General features: G+C 44.5%; 1 protein-coding gene and 1 long non-coding RNA gene across 10 annotated transcripts in view; both read right to left on the reverse strand.

Moving 5' to 3' along the window:
* Window positions 1–1989: 1989 nt before the first annotated feature.
* On the reverse strand, window positions 1990–7198 carry LOC134732672 (uncharacterized). The gene is made up of 3 exons (XR_010116094.1): window positions 7002–7198; window positions 2196–2370; window positions 1990–2088 (listed from the first exon to the last, which is right to left on the reverse strand). It is a non-coding gene; the product is annotated as an uncharacterized lncRNA (long non-coding RNA).
* A 9146-nt stretch (window positions 7199–16344) lies between these two features.
* INTS6 (integrator complex subunit 6) overlaps window positions 16345–21297 on the reverse strand; it is a 119667-nt gene continuing 114714 nt past the window's right edge. For 6 of the 9 annotated variants that reach the window (XR_008651387.2, XR_010116068.1, XR_010116062.1 and 3 more), the window contains one exon: window positions 16345–18558. The gene's annotated coding sequence lies outside the window, so the exon portion shown is untranslated. Of the gene's footprint in view, window positions 18559–20672; window positions 20752–21297 lie in introns of all 9 variants that reach the window. The other 3 variants (XR_010116067.1, XR_010116064.1, XR_010116063.1) reach the window with 1 other exon arrangement.

Consider the following 21297-nt stretch of genomic DNA (forward strand, 5'->3'; position numbering starts at 1 on the left):
GCTCACACCTGTAATCCCAGTGCTTTGGGAAGCTGAGGCGGAGCATCACTTGAGGCCAGGAGTTCAAGATCAGCCTGGGCAACATAGCAAGACTCCATATCTACAAAATAATTTTTAAATATAGCATGGCATGGTTATGAGTCCCTGTAGTCTCGGCTACTCAGGAGGCCCAAGGGGAAGAATCCCTTGAACCCAAGAGTTCAAGGTTACAGTGAGCTATGATTGCACTACTGCATTCCAGCCTGGGTGACAGATCAACACGCTGTCTCTAAGAAAAAAAAAAGAAATAAAAAGTTTTCAACTAAGTGCTTGGCACCTAGTAAGTGCTTCATTTAAAAAAAGAAGAAAATCAACAAGTGCAGGCCATGTATGCAACAGCAGTGAGTGGGAGATGGTCACAGGACCTTGTTCTAGTGTTCACCCAGTATTTACTGAGCACTTAGTATGTGCTGGAAACCTGGCTCTGTGTTGGAAACACAAGAAAGACCTGGTTACAAGCTGCTCCAAGTCTGGTGGAGGCAGGCAGGTAAACAAGAAATAAGAGATCAGTACTGAGTAGCACTTGGGGTTTGTATAATCCTGACTCATCAGGCCATTCACTGAAGAAGCTAAAATGAGCCCATGAGGCCGGGGATCATTTTGACACACATGCTCAGCAGGGTTTACTGAAGTTCCTACCTCACTTTGCAAATCGGTGTTTTGTCTATAATGGCACCTTAGGGGTCTAGTCTGGGCAAGGGTAAGACCTGAATTCAGGTGGGGATACATTGTAGTTTTCTGTGGTCCATCTGGATTGAGGTAGGGTCCCAAGCAGACCCAAGGGATTTCAGGAGTCATAGTCTAGCTCCTTGACAAGGGCTAGTGTACTAGTTGGTGTCCTCCAAACAGAACCAATAGGAGATTATCTATCTATCTATATCTATCTATCTATCTATCTATCTATCTATCTATCTATCTATCATCTATCTAATCTATCTATCTATCATCTATCTATCTATCTATCTACACAAACACACGCACACACACACACCTATTGAGAGAGCGAAATTAAGAGATTTATTATAAGCTACTGGCTCACACAATTATGGAGGCTAAGTCACAAGATCTGCTGTCTGCAAGCTGGAGACCCAGGAAAGCCAGCGGTGTCGTTTGAAGGTCTGAGAATGGGAGAGCTGATGATATAGATTTTGGTCAAAATCTGAAGACCTGAGAAACAGAAGCACCGTGGGCTGGAGATCAATGTCCTAGCCCAAGCAGTCAGATAAAGAGCAACTTCAACCTTCCTCCATCTTTTTATGATTCAGGCTCATTGGATGATACATGCCCACGTTGAGGAGGGCCATCTGCTTTATACAGTTCAACAGTTCCAATGCTAATCCCTCCTGGAGATGCCCTCACAGACACGCAGAAAGAATGTTGAACCAGGTATCTGGACATCTCATACCCCAGGCAAGCTGACACACAAACTTAACCATCACAGCTAGGTAAACTGTCATCACTTAGACCAAGCACAGCCAGAATCCAGGGATAGTCACTGGTCTCAGAATGGGGCCTGTACCTGAGACGGAAGCATCAGAAACCCTAGGAACAAGGAGAGTGTAACAGGAGGAGGGGAGGCATTAAAGACAGTTGTAGTTACGCTTAGTGGAGAACTTATTCTATGCCAAGTTCTTTCTAGGAGTCATCTCCCTTGAGCCTCACAGCAACCTTAAGGGGTAAGTCTTTATTACCCCTGTTTTACAGAGGAATCAGAGGCTTGGAGAAGTTAGGAAGCAATCCAAGATCTCATAGCTAGAGAGATCAGCAACCCAGCCCAGGTCTGACTCTGAAGTTCACATCTTTAACCTCTCCACCCCACTGCCTACAGACGAGGCCCCTGGCATTCAGCAAACAAGGGCTCAGGCCAGCAACACTCTCAGGATAACAATAGCAAGACTGACTCCATTTCTTACCCATGGTGGGAGATAGATTCTTCCTGTATTTACTGACCTGGTCAGCACTGGCTTCTGAGCCAGGGAGGCAGAGTTCATAGGCGCCTTGCTTCAGTTACTTCTGTTGAGGAGGGCCGGGGGAGATGGTCGTTAAGACCTAACAGCAATAACAGGTAAGAAGTGAAAAATTCAGGGCCTACATTTCCTCCATTCAAATCTATAAAATAAACATTTGAATGGCAAACTGTATTTTCTACTTCCTACCTGGATGCTCTGATAAACAAACTCTAAATTATCTTCTTTTTCTCATGTTTAGGAGTTTTCCAGTGCTTCACTATCATTCTGATCATTCTTAGTGATATGGTGAACTCTGAGTAGAAATGGCTTATGTTTCTTCCTGCATGTCATCCATCCATGTAGATTTCATGAGGAGTTTTAGCTGGAAGAAGCAAGCCAGAGAATGCATCTTGTAGTACCAGTCACTAGAAATGTTTATTTCATAAGGAGAAGTGTTGTGATGTTCACACCTATGAAACCAGTTGAAGTGGGCTTCCCACCAGAGGACGGCCAACGACGACCAACACAGTAGATGTGAGGATGTCCCATATCCAGAAACCAGATCTAGCCCCTATCTTTGGTACCAGAGGGAGGGACCCAGGCATTTGTAGGGCCTGTCCAAGCCCCAGCAAGAAGGAAATCAAGGCTTAGGCCATGCTGGGGTTTCAGGCACAGGGACAGGGCATGAGTATAGATAGAGCCAGCCCATAGCGGCACTGGAGTCAATCAATGGCCAGTGCAGGGCAGCATGGCAGGAGTCAACACCCAATTCCAGAGATAAGACAGCAGATCTGCAGCAGAGTCTGGATGGCATGGAGTAAGCCAGGTGTGCCTGGAACAATGGCCGGAGGAGACAGGTGCATGGGCCAGGCTTTTTACAGCAACACCCTCACTCCCCGCATGAGGCTCCAGGCTGGAGGAGAGAGGCCTGTGAGGAATGCCCCCTTGTTTACACACATCCCAAAGCAGCTCCCTGGCTCTGCCAGCAGGGCTGGACATCTCCAAACAGGGTGATAACTCCTTGAATTCATTTCCTAGGGCTGCCATAGCACAGTACCACACACTGGGTGGCTTAGAACAACAGAAAACTACTGTCTTCACAGTTCTGGAGGCCAGAAGTCCAAGTTCAAGGCATAGATGGGGTTCATTCCTCCTGAGGGCTGTAAAGGAAGGTCTGTTCCTTGCCGCTCTCCTAACTGCGGCTGCTTTGCGGCAATCCTTGGTGTTCCTTGGCTGGTAGAGACATCGCTCCACCTCTGCCTTCATCTTCTCGTGGCCTTCCCCCATGTGCTGTCCCTGAGTTTTCCCTTCTTATGAGGACACCAGCCATATGGGATTAGGGTCAGCCCCAGTGACCTCTTCTTAACTTGACCACATCTGCAAAGACCCTATTTCCAAATAAGGGCACATATGGAGGTGCGAGGGGTTAGGACCTCAACATGTCTTTTCATGGGGGGCAATATAGTTTAACCCATAACACCCCTCTTTACCATGCCTTTGAGCAATTGGTGTTCCTCAAACCCAGCTCCCATTAGGTATTAAAAAATACCCATGTCTCTACCTGCTCCCCAGATTCTGACTCAGTTGAGCTGGGATGGGGCCCAGCTATCAGTAGTTTCTAAAAGTTCCTCCAGGGGACCCAAAAGTGTGGCAGGTTTGTGCACCTCCATCCTAGGGGTGAAACAAGGTGAGCAGCCAGAGACGGCAGGGCAGAGTCACCAGCAGGAGAACTGAGCCCATGCTGGCAGGAGCTAGCAGCCTTGGGGAGAGCACTTGGATTAAAATCATCAGCTCTTTGGAGCAATATTAAATGATGGCTCTCAGTGTCTTGGGATGAGGGAGTCCAGGGCTTTTGGGCTTTTGAATCACTAAATAAAAAAGGCATAACTAATCTTTCTCTCCATGAAGATCCATTTGCCTGGGCCAACCCTGAGGAGAGTCCTGGTGTTTTTAGAGCATACAATTGCCTGCCAAGCCAAAAAGCCAAGGGTTTTAAGTCAAGCTGAATATTACAGAGAAGACTGAGGCTGGCTAACCTTGCTGCAAGGTGAAACAGGAGATCACAGCCATATGTCATTCAAGCAAGAGAAAAAGCAATGAAAATCTACACTCATGTGGCAAACTCTTTCAACAGTCAGAGGCCTGATTGTGTGCCAGTCAAAATAATTTTGCTCTATTTTTAAACACTGTTGACATGAAAACTGAATTAACAGGGGCTCAAATTTGAAGGGAGAAAAAGGCACCAAAATCCATAATAAACTGACAAGCTAATTAATGTATCTGAACAGAGGAAGGAAACCATAGAAACAGATTGGAAATCATGTGGATTTCATTCATATGAGAGAGAAAGCAATTGAAATATTCTTGTGCAAATTAATTAAATTTATAATGCACCCAGAATGCAAGTTGTTCTAGCTCCCTCCTGAGTCCTGTGGGAGAGGCTTAACATTGCCTCCTGACCAATAAGAATGTCGAAAATGCATTCGGACAATGTTTTAGAAGAAAGAAAAGACACACATGCAATTGGATCACTGTCATTGAGCCTCCTTGGGTCTGAGCTTACAAGGCCCTCAAATTCAGGTCCCAGTGGAGTCTAGTCACACTGACTGAGGGGTAGGCACTGTGGTGAGGATCAGGCCCACCCTGGCCTTTTCTTTCTCCCTATGCCCGCCATCCCAAGCTCCAGCCTGGGCAGGCTCATATTATACCCTGGGAATAACCAGGCCCCAGGGATGCTAAAGCCAGGATGTCTAGCCCATGTCGGAGCAGGTGGGTGGCAGAAGACTTTAGCTCCCCTTCCATTATACCCCAGAGGCAGCTGCCAGCCTGGCTCATGCTGAAAGCCACCCCCATGTCCAAGCCGAGATGGGCAGGTGGTTTTAGAAGAACCACAAATTTTATAAGACCAGGAATGTAGACGTAATTTGGTTAAATCAACTTTTAGACAAGATTGTTCCAGAAGTACCTGAAATTAGCTTTAAAAGAGATATTATTTTTGTTTTACAAATTCACCTTGGCTGGTGAGTATTAGTTAATATTATTTTGGTTACAAATAACAAAAACCCACTTAATGATGGAAAAAAGAATTTTTTGGAAGCAAAAGCTCAGAGAATTCGAAGGAGAGTTGAATAACGGGTTCAGAAAGGAATCCGTGACAGCTTGGGGCCCAAAGTAGGAGACTCAGGTGCTTTGCCCACTCCCAGCCTTTGGGTTTCTTACTTCTAATCTAAGAGAGAAAAGCCTATAAGGCAGTGGGCCAAGTGCTCTGTCTTGGCCAACTATCTAGGCCAGGGTTGCTGTGTAACAAGGTACAAATCTGGCTACCAGGGCCTGCCCCTGTGGATCTGGGCAGGCAATGGAAGGGCCTTTGCAGCTACCTCAACTGCTGTCTACCAGCCAGTAGGGGCTGGGAAAAAGCTGAGCGTGCCATATGCATTTATGCACTTGGTCATGCCTGAGTTCTTCTCTGCCTGGTAGAGAAGGTATGCCCTGGTGTGCCCTCGCCATATGCATTTATGCACTTGGTCATGCCTGAGTTCTTCTCTGCCTGGTAGAGAAGGTGTGCCCTGGTGTGCCCTCGCCTCCCCACCCCCTGCCAATCCTTCGCAGCAACTCTTGGGTGAACCCTGGTCCTGTCCCTCCAAGTCACAACCGAGCAATTCTCCTTGAGGCTCCCACAGGCCTTGCTTCTGCCCCTCCTGAGCACTAAGGACAGCCCTGTCTCAGCCTTCTACATGCTTTCCTGCAGGCTGTCCTGCCCCTTTAGATTTATCCCCAATCTGGTCTCCACCTGCTCCATCCCACATGCAGCTCTGACGAGGCCACTCTACAGATCAGACACTTGAGGGATGGGATGCACTTTCCCTCTAAGGAAATAAGAACCCTCTCCAACCAAGCCCCTGCTTTGTCTAACATCCCCTCCCCTCCTGGAAACCTTTTCTGCCCAGCACTCGCTCTGCTGACATTAGGCACCCCTGCTCTAGGGCCCCAGGCATGGCTCCAACAGCACACTCACCACATGATAGAAATTCAGTCTCCCTCCCGCTCAGACTTGACGCTACATATGATTGCTTGATTTTTAAAAATCACTTGCACCTAGCCTAAGGCCTTCACCCCAAATCTATGCTGAAAAAGTAATAATTTTGGATGAATGGATGAATGAATTAATATATGCATGAGTGAATTAATATTTTTTGTTATAGTTAACTGATTTCAGCCTCTCTTCTCCACAAAGATGCTAAGTTTTCCAGATCAGACATGGTGTCCAAGTCAAATTCATTTTCAGTTTATACATACTAAGGAGTCCAGCAGTGCTTGTTCCTGTTGCCTTTCCACACAACTCCCTTTGTTGAGCCTTCAGCCCTGCAGCACTCCATAAATATTAGATGAAAGGATACTCTTCTGAGATTCTGTGACTGGTGCAGATGTGGCTTGTGTCCTTGAGGACTAGGTCTGGGCTGGGAGCCCTTGCCTAATGCCAGATAGAAACAGCCTACATGCTAGTATTAAAACTCCACAGTCATTCAGCTGGAGATTTTCCCTTAAGTCACAGTCATAGGTTCAGGAAATCCTTGATCACAACTTACCCAGGGAGGTGTTCAAATGTTCCCTCCCTTACCCCATACAGAGCAAGAGCTGAGACTCAGGAGTCAGGGAACCAGGCCAGTTTCACCCTCCGCAGGACTTTGTCCACACCTCCAGTTACTGTTCTCATCGCACCTGTCCTTTCCCTGCCATAACAGTAATTACATTGCTCTCCACATTATGATTCGTGTGCTGACTATATGCCCACAGGACGGTGACTCCCTGTGCAGACAGGGACTATGCGTATCCTCTTCCCTGCCAACTCTCAGCACCTAGCACCATGCCTGGCACATGGAGATGCTCCGTAAATATTTAATAAACAAAAGAAGGAAGGAAAGACAGAAAGGTACAATGTGGGCAGAGGATGGACAGACCAATGGAGAGAGAGAGGGGCAGAGAGAAGGCAGGCAAGAAGGAAATTTTTCTTACCTCAGTTTCCTCATCTGTGAAAATGAGCCAACAATTCCTGTCTCCCAGGGTTGCTGGGATGATTAAATACATTGACTATTTTCTCCTTCTTCTGTCTTCCTGTAACCTTTGTACGCACTATAATTACAAAACTTAACAGAGATATTTGTTTGCATGTCTGTCTCCCTGTTAAACTGTGAGCTTCTCTAGAGCAGGGACTGTTTCTTCTTTCACCCGGGTAAGCCCTGCATCAGCTGCTGGCACCCAGCACACAGCAAGCTCTCAGCACCACCTGTGTGCTTCCTGCCCTCTCGGGAGTACTGAGGCCTGCCATGCACTCGCCACAGGGGACCTGGCTGAGGCAGCCAACCCAGATGTCCACCCAGCACCCACCCTCCCACCGTGCCTCCACCAGCCCAGCTCCGTAGCCTCAGCTGCCTCCCTTAATGAGCAGAGATGAACTGAATACCTTGCCCAGGCCTGCAGAGGGGCGCGCAATGGGAGAAGCAAAATGTGAGACCAGTGGGGAATCAGAACAATGTTGCTGTTGTGGTAAGAAAAAGAGCCAGGACTCATGGGCCCACCTGCTATTTTGCATAAATTTGCATCCCAGATTCAGTGAGTTCTTCTCAAGCTTATTGTGTGGTCAAAGCTCCCCTCACTGGTGGGCGTGGCCAGCCTCACTCTCACCCCAGGATTTCAGACCAGAGGGCCCTGTCGCTACCTCCAGGGCTTGGCTCACTCAGCCCTGACGCCCAGTGCTATGGCCGTGGCCATCCCTAGTGGGTGGAGGACCTCCTAGAACCGGCAGTGCGTTATGTTTCTCCAGGAGATTTACCTTCCTATTGATGGCAGGTTTTGCCCTTGTTCAAACAAGTTTGCATTCCCAGCTTTTACAATAAGTAACAGCAGGCTTCAGGGGCATGGAGAAGGATCTGGAGGTTTCAGAAACTGAGATTCACCACCTTTACCATCCCTTGCTATGATGGTTAACTTTATGTGCCAACTTTGCTGGACCATAAGGTGCCCAGATAGTTGGTCAGACATTTATTCTAAGTGTGTCTGTGAAGGTGTTTTTGGATGAGATGAACATTTGAATTGGTTGATTATGGAAAGCAGATTGCCCTCCCGCATGTGGGTGGCCCTCCTCTCCTTTGGAAATCCTGAATAGAATAAAAGGTTGAGTAGGAGGGAACTTCATCCTGAGTCCCTAGAGCTGGGACACTGAGACATTGTTGGTTTTCTGCCTTTGGACTCAAACTAAAACGTTGGCTCTTTTTGATCTCAAGACTGACAGCCTTCAGACTGGAACTGCACCATTGGCTCTCCTTGGTCTCTAGCTGGCTGACTGCAGGTTTTGGGACTTCTCAGCCTACATAAACATATGAGCCAATTCCTTCTCTCTCTCTCTCTCTCTCTCTCTCTCTGTCTCTCTCTCTCTCTAGCTCTCACTCTCTCTTCTGTGCTCTGTGTGTGTGTGTGCACGCACGCGCGTGCGCGTGGGTTGATTCTGTTTCTATGGAGAGCCATCTGTAATACACTTGGTGGGGAGAACATAGTGTGGTCATGGACAACAGGCTCAGGCCTGCCCTCCTGCCTTTATGCACCCTCCTGAGGGTGCCACCACCCCACTGCCACCAGAGTCAGTGCTAGAGCACAGACACATGAATACCTTTGCACACACATACTTGTCCCCAGCCCTTCCCCCTCAACTCAAATTTCTTTCTTCCTCTGAAAGAGATACCTTCCCAACAATACCCAACAAATATCACTGGATGAGGGGAATTTTAAGGACTTTTGGTTTTTCTCCTTTATGTTGTTCTATTTTGTTAAAATATTTTTCTTTTTTTATGATGTTTGTTTGTTTGTTTGTTTGTTTGTTGAACAGAATCTCACTGTGTCACCCAGGCTGGAGTGCAGTGATGCGATTTTGACCCACGGCAACCTGTGCCTCCTGGGTTCAAGCGATTCTTGTGCCTCAGGCTCACGAGTATCTGGGACTACAGGCATGTGGCACTATGCCCAGCTAATGTTTGTATTTTTGGTAGAGACGGGGGTTTCTCCATATTGGCCAGGCTGGTCTCAAACTCCTGGCCTCAAGTGATTCCTCCACCTCGGCCTCCCAAAGTGTTGGGATTACAGGCATGAGCCACTGTGCCCAGCCAAAAATATTTTTCAAATGACCATAAGGAACATTTACCTGACAGGATCGTTATAAAGATTAAATGAGATAATGCTTGTAAAAGGCTTTGCACAGCATTTCTCAATAAAAATAGGCTTTAGAAATCTAACTAAAAATAATAATACAGTTATGCACTGCACAATAACATTTCAGTCAATGACAGACCACATACACGACAGTGGTCCCATGTATAATGGAGTTGAAACATTCCCAGCACCCAGTGATGTCATAGCCATCATAACATCCTAGCATAACTCATTACTCACGTGTTTGTAGTAATGCTGGTGTAAGCCAATCTGCTGTGCTGCCAGTCATATAAAAGTATAGCACATGCAATTATGAACAGTACGTAATACTTGATAATAAATTACTCTGTTTCTAGTTTATGTATTTACTATACTATACCTTTAATCCTTATTTTAGAGTGTACTCCCTCTGCTCATGAAAAAAAAGTTAGCCGGGCATAGTGGCCCAAGCCTATAGTCCCAGCTAGTCATGAGGCAGGAAGATCACTTGAGCCCAGGAAATGGAGGCCAGTTTGGGCAATCTGGACAAGATGCTGTCTCTACAAAAAGAAAACGTTTTTAAAACTTTTTTAAAGACTGTAAAACAGCCTTTGTCAGGTCCTTGAGGAGGTATCCAGAGGAAGGCATTGTTATGTTAGGAGGTGACAGCTCCATGCATGTTATGGCCCCTGAAGACCTTCCAGTGGGACCAGAAGTGGAGATGGAAGACAGTGATAGTGAAGATCCTGACCCTGTGTTAGCCAAGGCTAATTGCAGGTGTTTACATCTTAGTTTTTAACAAAAAAATTTAAAGAGTAAAAAAAAATTTTAAATAGAAAAAAGCGTATAGAATAAGGACATAAAGAAAGAAAATATGTTTGCACAGCTCTACAATGTATTTGTGTTTTAAACTAAGTGTTATTGCAAAAGAGTCAAAAGTAAAACAAAATTTAAGTTCATATAGTCAAAAAATTACAGGAAGCTAAGGTTAATTTATTATTGAAGATAGAAAAATATTTTCTAAATGTGGTGTAGCCTACGGGTACAATGTTTATAAAGTCTACAGTAGTGTACAGTAATGTCTTAGGCCATCACATTCATTCGCCACTCACTCACTGACTCACCCAGAGTAACTTCCAGCTCTGCAAGCTCCATGCATGGTAAGTGCCCTATACAGGTGTGCCATTTTAAAATCTTTTATACTGTGTTTTTACTATGCCTTTTCTATGTTTAGATTTGTTGAGGTACACAACTACTTCCCGTTGGGTTACAATTGTGTACAGCATTCTGTATAGTAGCATGCTGTTCAGGTTTGTAGCCTAGGAGCAATAGGCTATACCATCTAGCCTGGGTGTAGAGTAGGCTCTACCATCTAGGTTTGTGTAAGTGCACTTTGTGAAGTTTGTACAACAATGAAATTGCCTAACAGTGCATTTCTCAGAACCTATCCTTGTTGTTAAAGTGATGCATGATAGTATATGTTTAAAGAACTTCAGGATTTACAAAGTACTTTCATATACATTATTTGACTTAAACACAAACTTGAGGCACACGTATTATTTCTGGTTTACAGATTAGGAAACTGAGGCCCAAAGGCATTAAAATGACTGGGCCCAGGCAATTCAGCAAGTAGCAATGTGGCAGGGTTGGGATTAAGTTGCGGGACATGATGGGGCTCCTGCTCACTACTTGACTTGCGGAGCCCCAGAGCAAACCCTCTGCTCACAGGGTCTTAGCTCCTGCTGCCTTAGCGGCACTGCAGCTCACACCTGCGTCTCTCTGAAAAAGAAGCCCAGCATTCTCTGGCACTTATCCTTGACTCTGGGCTCCAGTTAACTCCTGAGTTTAGAAACCAGGCATTAGTCCTCTAATTCCCACAAGCCCCTCCCATTCTGTGGAATCTGGATAAACCCCAGGCCTGAGAGATGCAGGAGGGTGGCACCTTCCCCAGTGTGATTGGCAGGACACAGAGCCCCAGGGCTAGCGTGGGACAGGAGGCTGCCTCTGGCAGGCAGGCAGGCAGGCATCTCACAGCTGCCCCACCTGGCTGCTGGGCCAGTCCCGTTGAGCCTGGGATAAGGAGCCACGAGTCTCCACTTTACCATGAATTCACCCAGGGCAAAGCTTCCTAAGTCTTTATTTTTTCTTGTTCATATAATGGTTCAATATCTGCTGTTTTCTTATCTCATAGGGAAAAAGGCTTTGAGTAAAAACTAAGATCTATGTGATACTGTAAACTCCTTGGCATGGAGAGTGGGATGACGAAGTGTCTGTTAAAAAGGCTACTGTCCCTTTCTTTGATTGATTCATTCATTTGTTCAACAACTATGTATTAAGCACCTTCCATAAGCCAGACTCTATTCTTAGAACTGGGAATAGAGCTATGAACAAGAAAAATCTCCCCCCATCCTCATGGAGTAGAATGTCCAGAAAATTCAAACCCTAAGCCACCAACAGTCAGTACAGTCAGAGCTCCATTATTCTTCTGAGTATTTTCTACAGCATTTTTCAATGGAATGTTCCCAAATGAAAGCAGTGCTACCCTGCTTCTAGGATGACAAGCCTAGTGTATTGGAAAATACAAACTAATCTCAATACACATTGAAACAAACAATAGGCACCAAGGGTAATTCACTGTCTAGTCTGTGATATGCAAAGTGAATTTTTGTAAAGGATATCTCATCCTGCATTTTAACAGGCATAAATAAAAACCTGTTTGCTGTGCTTAAAACTGGTAAACAAGCTTTTCCACCAAAAACATTCTTTTGCTTATAAACATGTTTTTCTCAAAAGTAGTTAAAATTATAAACATGTTTACCCCATTCCCAATAAACATATGGCTACCTCCTTCAAAAGTGATAAACAGCTCTACCCCAAAGTCATAAACATGTTTTAGACTGTACAGAAAATTTATGGCATAAATTGGTAAGTTGTGATATAACTTGGAAACCACATATACAGCCAATGATGTAATGGCTTAGGTCATTTTGGAGTACAACCAATATGGTAGATCCCACCACAAACCATTAAACTATGAGGCAAGTCCAGAGTTCCCAGGCTCTGCAGTTAACACAGAGACCCGCTGCCAGACTGTGTGAGTGTTGATGACCCCCTACATCTTCCCGGTGTGTCCTGAGCTGGCTGCAGTTCACCACATGCCACCCATAAGGGACTCTGCTCTGGGGAAGATGGAGACCAAGATCTCTGCCAGTGGAGACCACTGGATGCATCAACCGAGAGTGAGTGGCAGCCAACGTCAAGGGGGAGATGGGCCAGTCCCTGACAGGTGGCACATGCCTTCCCCACTCGGCCCCCTCTTGCTGGCTCGCAGGTGCCCTTTAGCTTGTTGAAGGAAATAAATAACTGAACCCTGTTTATTTATTTATTTTTTATTTTATTTTTATTTTTTTTTGAGGCGGAGTCTCACTCTGTCACCCAGGCTGGAGTGCAGTGGCACGATCTCGGCTCACTGCAAGCTCCGCCTCCCAGGTTCACGCCATTCTCCTGCCTCAGCCTCTCCAAGTAGCTGGGACTACAGGCGCCCGCCACCACACCGGGCTAATTTTTTGTATTTTTAGTAGAGATGGGGTTTCACCATGGTCTCGATCTCCTGACCTCGTGATCCGCCTGCCTCGGTCTCCCAAAGTGCTGGGATTACAAGCGTGAGCCACCGCGCCCAGCCTAACTAAACCCTGTTTAAACTAGGTGGTGTTTCTGTGTCTGATGGTCCCCACTCGTTGACATTCTTTTCAAAATCTTTTTTATTTTTTATTTTTAGAGATGGGGTCTTGTTCAGTAGCAGACTGGAGTGCAGTGGCACAATCATAGCTCACTGCAGTAGCGAGCTCCTGGGCTCAGGTGATCCTCCCGCCTAGGCCTCCTGAATAGTTGGAACTACAGGCGGGCATACCACTCCTTGGCATGCTAAATCTAGGCTCTAGCTTTGAATAAAGGTGTAATTCCTCAGAATAAAAAACCCATTTATACTACTATGTGCATTGCCAATCCCAACAAAGAGGTTCTGGGAAGTCCACTGTTCTTGAAATTTTCCATTTTTTATAAACAATCAGCTTTGGGCTCTGTTGGAGTGCAGCTGCTCCAAGGTGTGATAGAGTGGGCCCTGAAGGTGGGACATTTTGCCCAAGGTAAGAACCCTGGGAGAGCCGCTGACTTGTCTACCAAGACCTCCATCCCTCATACCCTTGTCTAAGAGGCGAGCAGGACCAACGGTCTTCATCACCTGAAAGGGCAATCCACCAGCCTCCCAGGGAGGCCTCACTGTCTCACTGCCTTCCGTCAGCAACCCAGTTCTGACACCCTGCTTCCCAGTTGGCTTGCTGGGTTCAGAGCACTGGGCACCAAGTCTGCGTTTTGGTGTCATTGCTATTCACACAGACATTGTGTCCAGGTTCCTGCATCCAGAAACATTCCAGAACAGTGCCAGCCTTTGTGGTTTCTCTGTGCTGCCTCTCCCACAGCACTCACTTCCCTCCAACCAAACCACATCACCGTCACTCTTGTGACAAAAATAGAAATAACGAAGTTTAGAAATCTTGATCTCACAGCCTCCCACCTCCTCCCACCTCTGATCTCCTGTGGGGCATGTTCGCAGAATGTGTGCAATTCTGCCTCTGCTTTTTTAATTATCCTCCTTACCTTGTCCCTTAGGCCCTGCTGCACTGTTCCAGGAACAGCCTGGAAAATGGAGATGCAGCTTCCCTGGTACCCCAAAGGTAGAGCACATCACACATCACAGTGCCAGGGGCCCACTTTCATTTGCAAAATGCTTTAAACTCAACTGTTGCTCTCTCCACCTCCTCCTTATCTTATTTCCCTCGTTTCCTAACTAAAAAAAAAAAAAAAAAAAAAAAAGGTGGTCATCTTGCTTTATCTTCAACTTGAACTAGAATGGATTGTGTTGATGTATCAACATGGCATCCTGTTCCCAGGCTCTTTCCTGAAATCTGCAGGGTCTGCCAGAGACCACGTGCCCCTCTCCCCCAGCCCTAATCTCTCCCTCAAGCAGAATTTGTTTAAAGCCACTATTGAAAGACTCACGGAAATCCCCCAGCCTTGCTGTCCTCACTCCCACTCATGAACTCCTGTGCAGCTTCATAGTGGCTTGTGATTTGTTTTCTGAGATTGTGGCCTCAATATGACCAGGAACGAATGTTTCTGATGTGTTTGGCTCAGGCTATAGTGTGTGGGAAATGAAAAGGATATACAGGAATAACAGCCAATGCAGTGGCTGACCACAGCCCATGGCATCGCCTGGGAGCTCCCTCTCTGGGCTTCGGAGCTTCAGGGCCACGTGGGCATGCTTGTGACCCGTCAGTTTCTCCACTGTGTAATAACTCCACCAGGCGGCTTGCCCACATGCTGCCCAGCGTGTCATCCAGTAGCCAGTGGAGTCCTGTACTTTGTGGGTTCACAGGAGGTCATGGAGTTTTCAGAGCTGAGCCAAAGGGTCCTTATGAAACAGTTCAGGCTACTTCAGGGATGACAGATGTGTTTCTTCTCACACACTAACTTTGACTTATTGGAAGTGGCTCCAGGTGCTACTGAGAAGAATTGCAGGTCACGGCCGAGCTCACTGGGAAGGACTGTTGTAACAAATCAGGGATGCCCTCACTCCTTGGAGAAGGAAAGACACATGCCCTGCGCCTACAGCCCCTGGGCTGGTTTTTCCTACTAACCATGCTTGCCAATTCCTGAAGAGCGAGGCTGGCTTAGCGAGGACCAGCCTCGCCTGTCTTGTTATCCAGCCTAGGTGCTAGGGAGAAAAATAGGGGATAACCCCAACTCTCCTTTTTTTCTTCACTTTTAAAATCTAACTGTATAAAAGGGGTCAAAGTGCAAATTATACAGAAATATATGAAAAAAATGGGATGGAAAGCAAGACTTGAAGAGACAGAATATACAAACACAGTTTGATGCATTTTTTCCATTTTCAACCTTAGTTACTTTCTGCTGAATTTTCTCTGTTTTTAGGATTACTTTCCAAGCTAAATAATAATTGCTTTGAACTCATACCAAGGTCTTATTTGGAGCCAGAAAGTGTTTGAGGCAGAAGTGCTATTCACACTGGTTCACACAAATTCATCAATACCATGATGAGTCCTGAGCATGTGTCCCCAGCATTTGTGATGTCCCCAAAACACTTCTGCTATAGTCCTCCAAATTCATATGTTGAAACTTTACAGGAGTTGATTAAGAATTGAGGGCAGAGTCCTCATGAATGGGATTAGTGCCCTTATGAAAGGGCTCAAAGGAACTAGCTAGCCTTTTGTATCTCTTCTGCTGTGTGGAAACACCTGGACACAATAATCTATGAGGAATGGGCCCTCACCAGACACCAAATTGGCCAATATCTTGATCTTGATCTTGATCTTGGACTTCCCAGCCTCCAGAACTGTGAGCAATACATTTGTTTTGTTTATAAATTACCCAGTTAAAGATAGTTTGTTATAGCAGCAGGAGCAAAGACACCTTCCATCTCTTTGGCTTATTACTTAGTCTCTTACTTCTAGTTCATAGTACATGGCTTCTCACACCACATCTACACTTTAAACTTCTCACAACCACAGATCCACTCTTTCTAATCAGAACCAAAATATGAGAATTTAAAAAATCACCATGCATGCCTTTAACATCTGCCCAACACTTTCTCTGATTTAGTGACATCCACCCTTCAAGACTGTCAACCAACCACCTGTTGATCTTATCATCTAAATTTTTTTGACACTTGGCAGACATTTACCACTTTACATTCTATAAATGTTAATAGAAAAAAGTAATTAATTAAGAGCTGAAAAGACTAGCCACGAACTGGGCAAAAAAATTTTAAACACCACCTACCTGAAAAAGGATTTACATCCAAAATACACAAAGAATGCCTAAAACTCAACAATAAGAAAACAAACAACTCAATTAAAAACTGGACAAAAGATGTGAACAAACATCTAGCCAAAGAAGGTATACAGATGGTAAATATGCATATGCAAAGTTGTTGCCCCTCATGTCATCTGGGAATTGCAAGTTGAAACAATGAAACACCACTACACACATATTAAAATGGCTAAAATGCAAAACACTGACAACACCAAATGGTAGCAAGGATGGGGAACAACAGAAACTCCCATTCATTGCTGGTGGGAATGCAAAAAGGCACAGCCACTTTAGAAGACAGAGGGGCCATTTATTACAAAGCTAAACACAGTCTTACCATAAAGTCAAGCAACTGACTCCTAAGTATTTATCCAATTGAATTGAAAACACAAAAATCTGCACACAAAGTTTCTAGTAGCTTTCTTCATATTGCCAAAACTTGGAAGCAACCAAAATGTCATTCAACAGGTGAATGAATAAATGAACTATAGTACATCTGTATAATAGACTATTACTCAGTGATAAAAAGAAATGAGGTTTCAAACCTCAAAAACACATGGAAGAAGCTTAAATGCATTTTGCTAAGTGAAAGAGGCCAGTCTGAAAAGACAACATACTGTATGATTCCAACTAAATGACATTCTGGAACAGGCAAAACTATAGAGACAGTAAAAAGTCAGTGGTTCTCAGGGTTGAGGGAAAGGGCGGAGGGAAGAATTAATGTATGGAGCACAAAGCAATTTTAGGGCAATGAAACCATTCTGTATGTTACTATCATGGTGGACACATGACATTATGTATTTGACAAAAGTCATAGAACTGTACAACAGAGTAAGCCCTAATGTAAACTGTTGACTCTATTTGACAATATATCAATTATAACAAATATACAAAAATGCAATATGTTAATAATTGGGGAAACTGGGGACAGGGAAGGGGGGGTTTATGGGAACTCCATACTTTCTGCTCAATTTTTCTGGAAACCTAAAACTGCTCTTAAAACAGTCTATTAATAATAAAAAGAATATGGCAATAAGAGCACAAAGCATGGAAATTTAGTCAAGAATACACACAAGTTCTTAAATTTTTAAAACTTTAAAATTTTATTAAAATAATCTATGATAGGAGATGATTTTAACAAATGGAAAGACATTCCATAGTCTTGGATGGGATAACTTACTAAGTTGTTAAAATTTTCCAGATTAATCAATAGATTAAATGCCATGATAATCCCATTTTAGTTGGATTTTTTTGAGGCGCTTAATAAACTTACTTTAAAATTGATTTGGAGACTCAATAAAAGTTTTTGAAAGCTAACTCAACTTTTAAAAGGAATAGTAAAGAGCGGAACTTGTCTATTATATAATAAGACACTTTTTGGCCAGGCATGGTGGCTCATGCCTGTAATCCCAGCACTTTGGGAGGCCGAGGCAGGTGGATCACCTGAGGTCAGGAGTTCAAGACCAGCCTGGCCAACATCGTGAAACCCCGTTTCTACTAAAAATACAAAAAATTAGCTGGGCATGGTGGTGGGCACCTGTAATCCCAGCTATTTGGGAGGCTGAGGCAGGAGAATTGCTTGAACCCAGGAGGCAGAGGTTGCAGTGAGCTGAGATCATGCCACTGAACTCCAGCCTGAGTGACAGAGCAAGACTCCGTCTCAAAAGAAAAAAAAAAAAAGACATATTTTAAAGCCATAGTTATGAAAGCAATGTGGTAAACAGGAATTGAGAGTGGGATGGAGAAGAGAGCTCAGAGCATACCCATGTGTATACAGGGATCTAACATATGGGAGAAGGGACGCTACACATCAGTGGGAAAGAACAATATAAATATAAATACATGAAAATTAAGGATTTCTCTTCAACAAAAGACATCATGAGGAGAGTAAATAGATAATGGCCAAAAGGGGAGAAAATATTTGCAATATCTAAAATTGGCAAGGGATGTATACTCTATGTGGACTACAAATCAAGAAGAAAACAACAACCACAATATAGAAAAATGGATAAAGAGTATAAATAGGTAATTTCAGAAGAGGAAACAGAAAAGTAACAAGCATATTATGAGACACTCAAAATCATTGGTAACCCGCCAAATCCAAATTAACAGAATGAGATACGACTTTGCATCTATTAAAGTTGAAAAATAAAAGTGATGGGAAATACTTGGCAGAGATGCGGGGTGTTGGCGGGGTGTAGAAGGATGTAGATGTTCCAGAGCGCAGTGTGTAGCTACGTAGTAAAATTAAATATATGCACAGTCTATAACGTCCAAATTCTCTGGTAAACATCCTAGGGAAATTCCCGCACAGTCCACAAGAACTGTCTAAGGGCTGTTTGCGCTGGCGAGGAGTTAAAGGCGACCTGGATGTTCATCACTGGGAGAGCAGATAAAGAAAATGTGGCAGTTGCACACTGTCGAGTATCGCCCAGAAGCTGGAAGCCAGGATCGGATGCATGCATAGCACCACACAGCTACATCTTAAAAAACGTAGTGTTTACTGAAAAACATTAGGGAACATAACAAAATACATAACATAAAAGCAGGTATGTAAATTTAAAATGCATGCACATAAAACAACAATGTATCTTTTTCAAAGCATATTCCTAAGAGGAAACAAAATGACAAGAGAGGGGTGCTTGCATGGAACAGTGTGACTACGTGGCATGAACTGAGGAGGAGGATTAACTCAACCCTCTGCACCTGAGACAGCAACAACTTAGGTTAACATAATAACATAATAGTTAACGTAATAACAAAGTAAGTTATTAAATAACTTAGTTTCTACAAGTTAGATTAAAAACTAGCTCTGAATTCAAGTCTAGAGCCTTTGTTAAAGTTTCCAACCTATTTCTTGCAAGACATTTAAAAACATACTTCCAGTTGGATGTGGTGGCTCACGCTTGTAATCTCAGCACTTTGGGAGACTGAGGCAGGCAGATCACTTGAGACCAGGAGTTCGAGACCAGCCTGGCCAACATGGCGAAACCCCATCTCTACTAAAAATACAAAAGAATTAGCCAGGCATGGTGGCAGGCACCTGTAATCCCAGCTACTCGAGAGGCTGAGGCAGGACAATTGCTTGAACCCGGGAGGCAGAGGTTGCAGTGAGCCGAGGTTGTGCCACTGCACTCCAGCCTCGGTGACAGAGCAAAACCCCGTCTCAAAAAAAAAAAATTAATTAAAAAAATAAAAACATATTTCTGGATACAACAGCATAGATTCATAGTCCAGCCGGTTACATGATGATTCCAAAGCCCCTTCTTATGCGAGCATGAAAGGACCTCGATGGTCCTTTCTTTAGTAAGATGAGATGAGAGATGGGGACATAGTCCAAAGAAGCTGATGCTTTCAGCCTTTCCTGCCTATCAGGCGCCATGCTACGGCTGTTTGCTGTCATCTTCACAGTGAGAGGTAGGTATTATACACCCACTTTGCGGAAGAGGCAACTAAAGCTCAGAGCAATTCAGTGACTTGCCCAAGGTCTGCCAGCCCACTGTGCTCTCTCCAGCACACCATTCTGAAAGGTATCGAAAAGTAGAGAGGCCCAGATTCATTTTGCGTCTACGTACTGCATAGCTGTGAAGTACTAGAGGGCCGTGTTGCAGCTATCAGCCGGGACAGCAGGAAGCCCAGCAGCAGCGCTTTGCCGTTGCCTTCCTGGAAGGACAGGTGGAGGCTCACCTGCACCATTTCCCATGAAGGACTTGCTAATTTCATCTGGCTTTGCAGCACCATGTGCTGGGCTACCTTGAGTTGCCCTCTGGCTTGCTCTAGCTGTTCCCTGAGACTTCTTTTAACAGTGCCCATGTCTTCCTCAGTGGGTGTGCTCTTTCTTCATGGCAAAATCCTCAAGGTCAGGGCTACAAATGGGACTCTTTCTGTACAACCCCAGACAGGCAGCCCATATAAACACAAAGGAGATGCCTACCTATTAATTATGTCCTAGCTGAATTGAAATGCAATGCTTCTATCCATCACATTAGTTTGGTAGACCTTTGGATTTGAAAATGATTTGTTTATAAGAATCGGCTAGTGAAAAATGTTAAACCATAATTTTTAAAAGTGCTGGGCCTCATAGTAGTCTACCTACAGGTGATTCACCACAGCATTCCTGGTAAATGTGAGCAAAGTGAACACACATTACGAGCAAAAGAGTCTGGGCTGGCCAACGAAAGGCTTAGAATCCTACAGCCAAAAGGGATTTTAAGAGACCCCATCCCTTGGCTCCTGACAGCACCAAGACTGTGATGAAGGGCATGTGCCTTAGTGTCAAGGTGGCCCTAGGTTCAAACCCCAGCTTGGCCTGGTGGGACCTTAGGCAAGATCTTAAGCTCTTCAGACTTAGTTTCTTCATCTGCAAAATGGAAATGATAATACATTCCTCATAGGATTGCTGTGAGGATTCATTGCAATTGTGAATGGACAGGGTCTAATAGAGTAGCTGGAACACAGTAAGTGCTCAATAATGTTCCCTGTATATGTTGTTAAAATTACAAATAAACATCTCCAAGAATGGAGCCTCACTTAGCAGTACAATGAACATCCATCCCAGCAAGATAGAAATAAACATGGTAATCTCTGCTTAAATGGTCAGAGGCCACAGTGACTTACCCAGGTTCAAGGCTGAGTACACAGAAGAAAAATCACTTGCAGTTCATCTTTCATTCATTCACACTTTGAAATGTTTAGCCTATATAGAAAATGTTAATTTCTATATGTAAAATTTCCCTAGCATTTTTCCCAAAGGATGCTTCCTAAAAGCAAGTTAGAATGGTATATTCATAGAGTTAGAAAGAAATGTTTGTAGAAGTTACACAAACAACCTTTTTTTAATTTGGGAAATCTTTTTATAAGCTTCTCTCCACTGCTACCACTGGAAAATAGTGAATCAGCTGTTTCCCCTGGAATTCCTGCTACAGGGAGCTCACAATGTGACAAGGCAGTCCTCACAAGTTACTGCCGCTCCATCACCATCAACATCTAAAATACGCAGGCAGTGAGCAAAACTCTAAGTCCCACAGAAGCTGAGCCCAGGTTACTGGTTCACTGCCATATGCCCAGAACCTAGCAGCACAGTGATTTGTGACCAAGCAGGTGATCGAGAGATATTTGTTGGATGGATGGATGGGTGGATGGATGGATGGATGGATGGATGGATGGATGGATGGATGCACGGACAGATGGATGGATGGACAGACGAATGGACAGATGGATTGATGGATGGATGGATGGATGG

This window comes from Symphalangus syndactylus, chromosome 15 (assembly GCF_028878055.3).
Source record: "Symphalangus syndactylus isolate Jambi chromosome 15, NHGRI_mSymSyn1-v2.1_pri, whole genome shotgun sequence".
In the NCBI taxonomy this organism is placed as follows: domain Eukaryota; kingdom Metazoa; phylum Chordata; class Mammalia; order Primates; family Hylobatidae; genus Symphalangus; species Symphalangus syndactylus.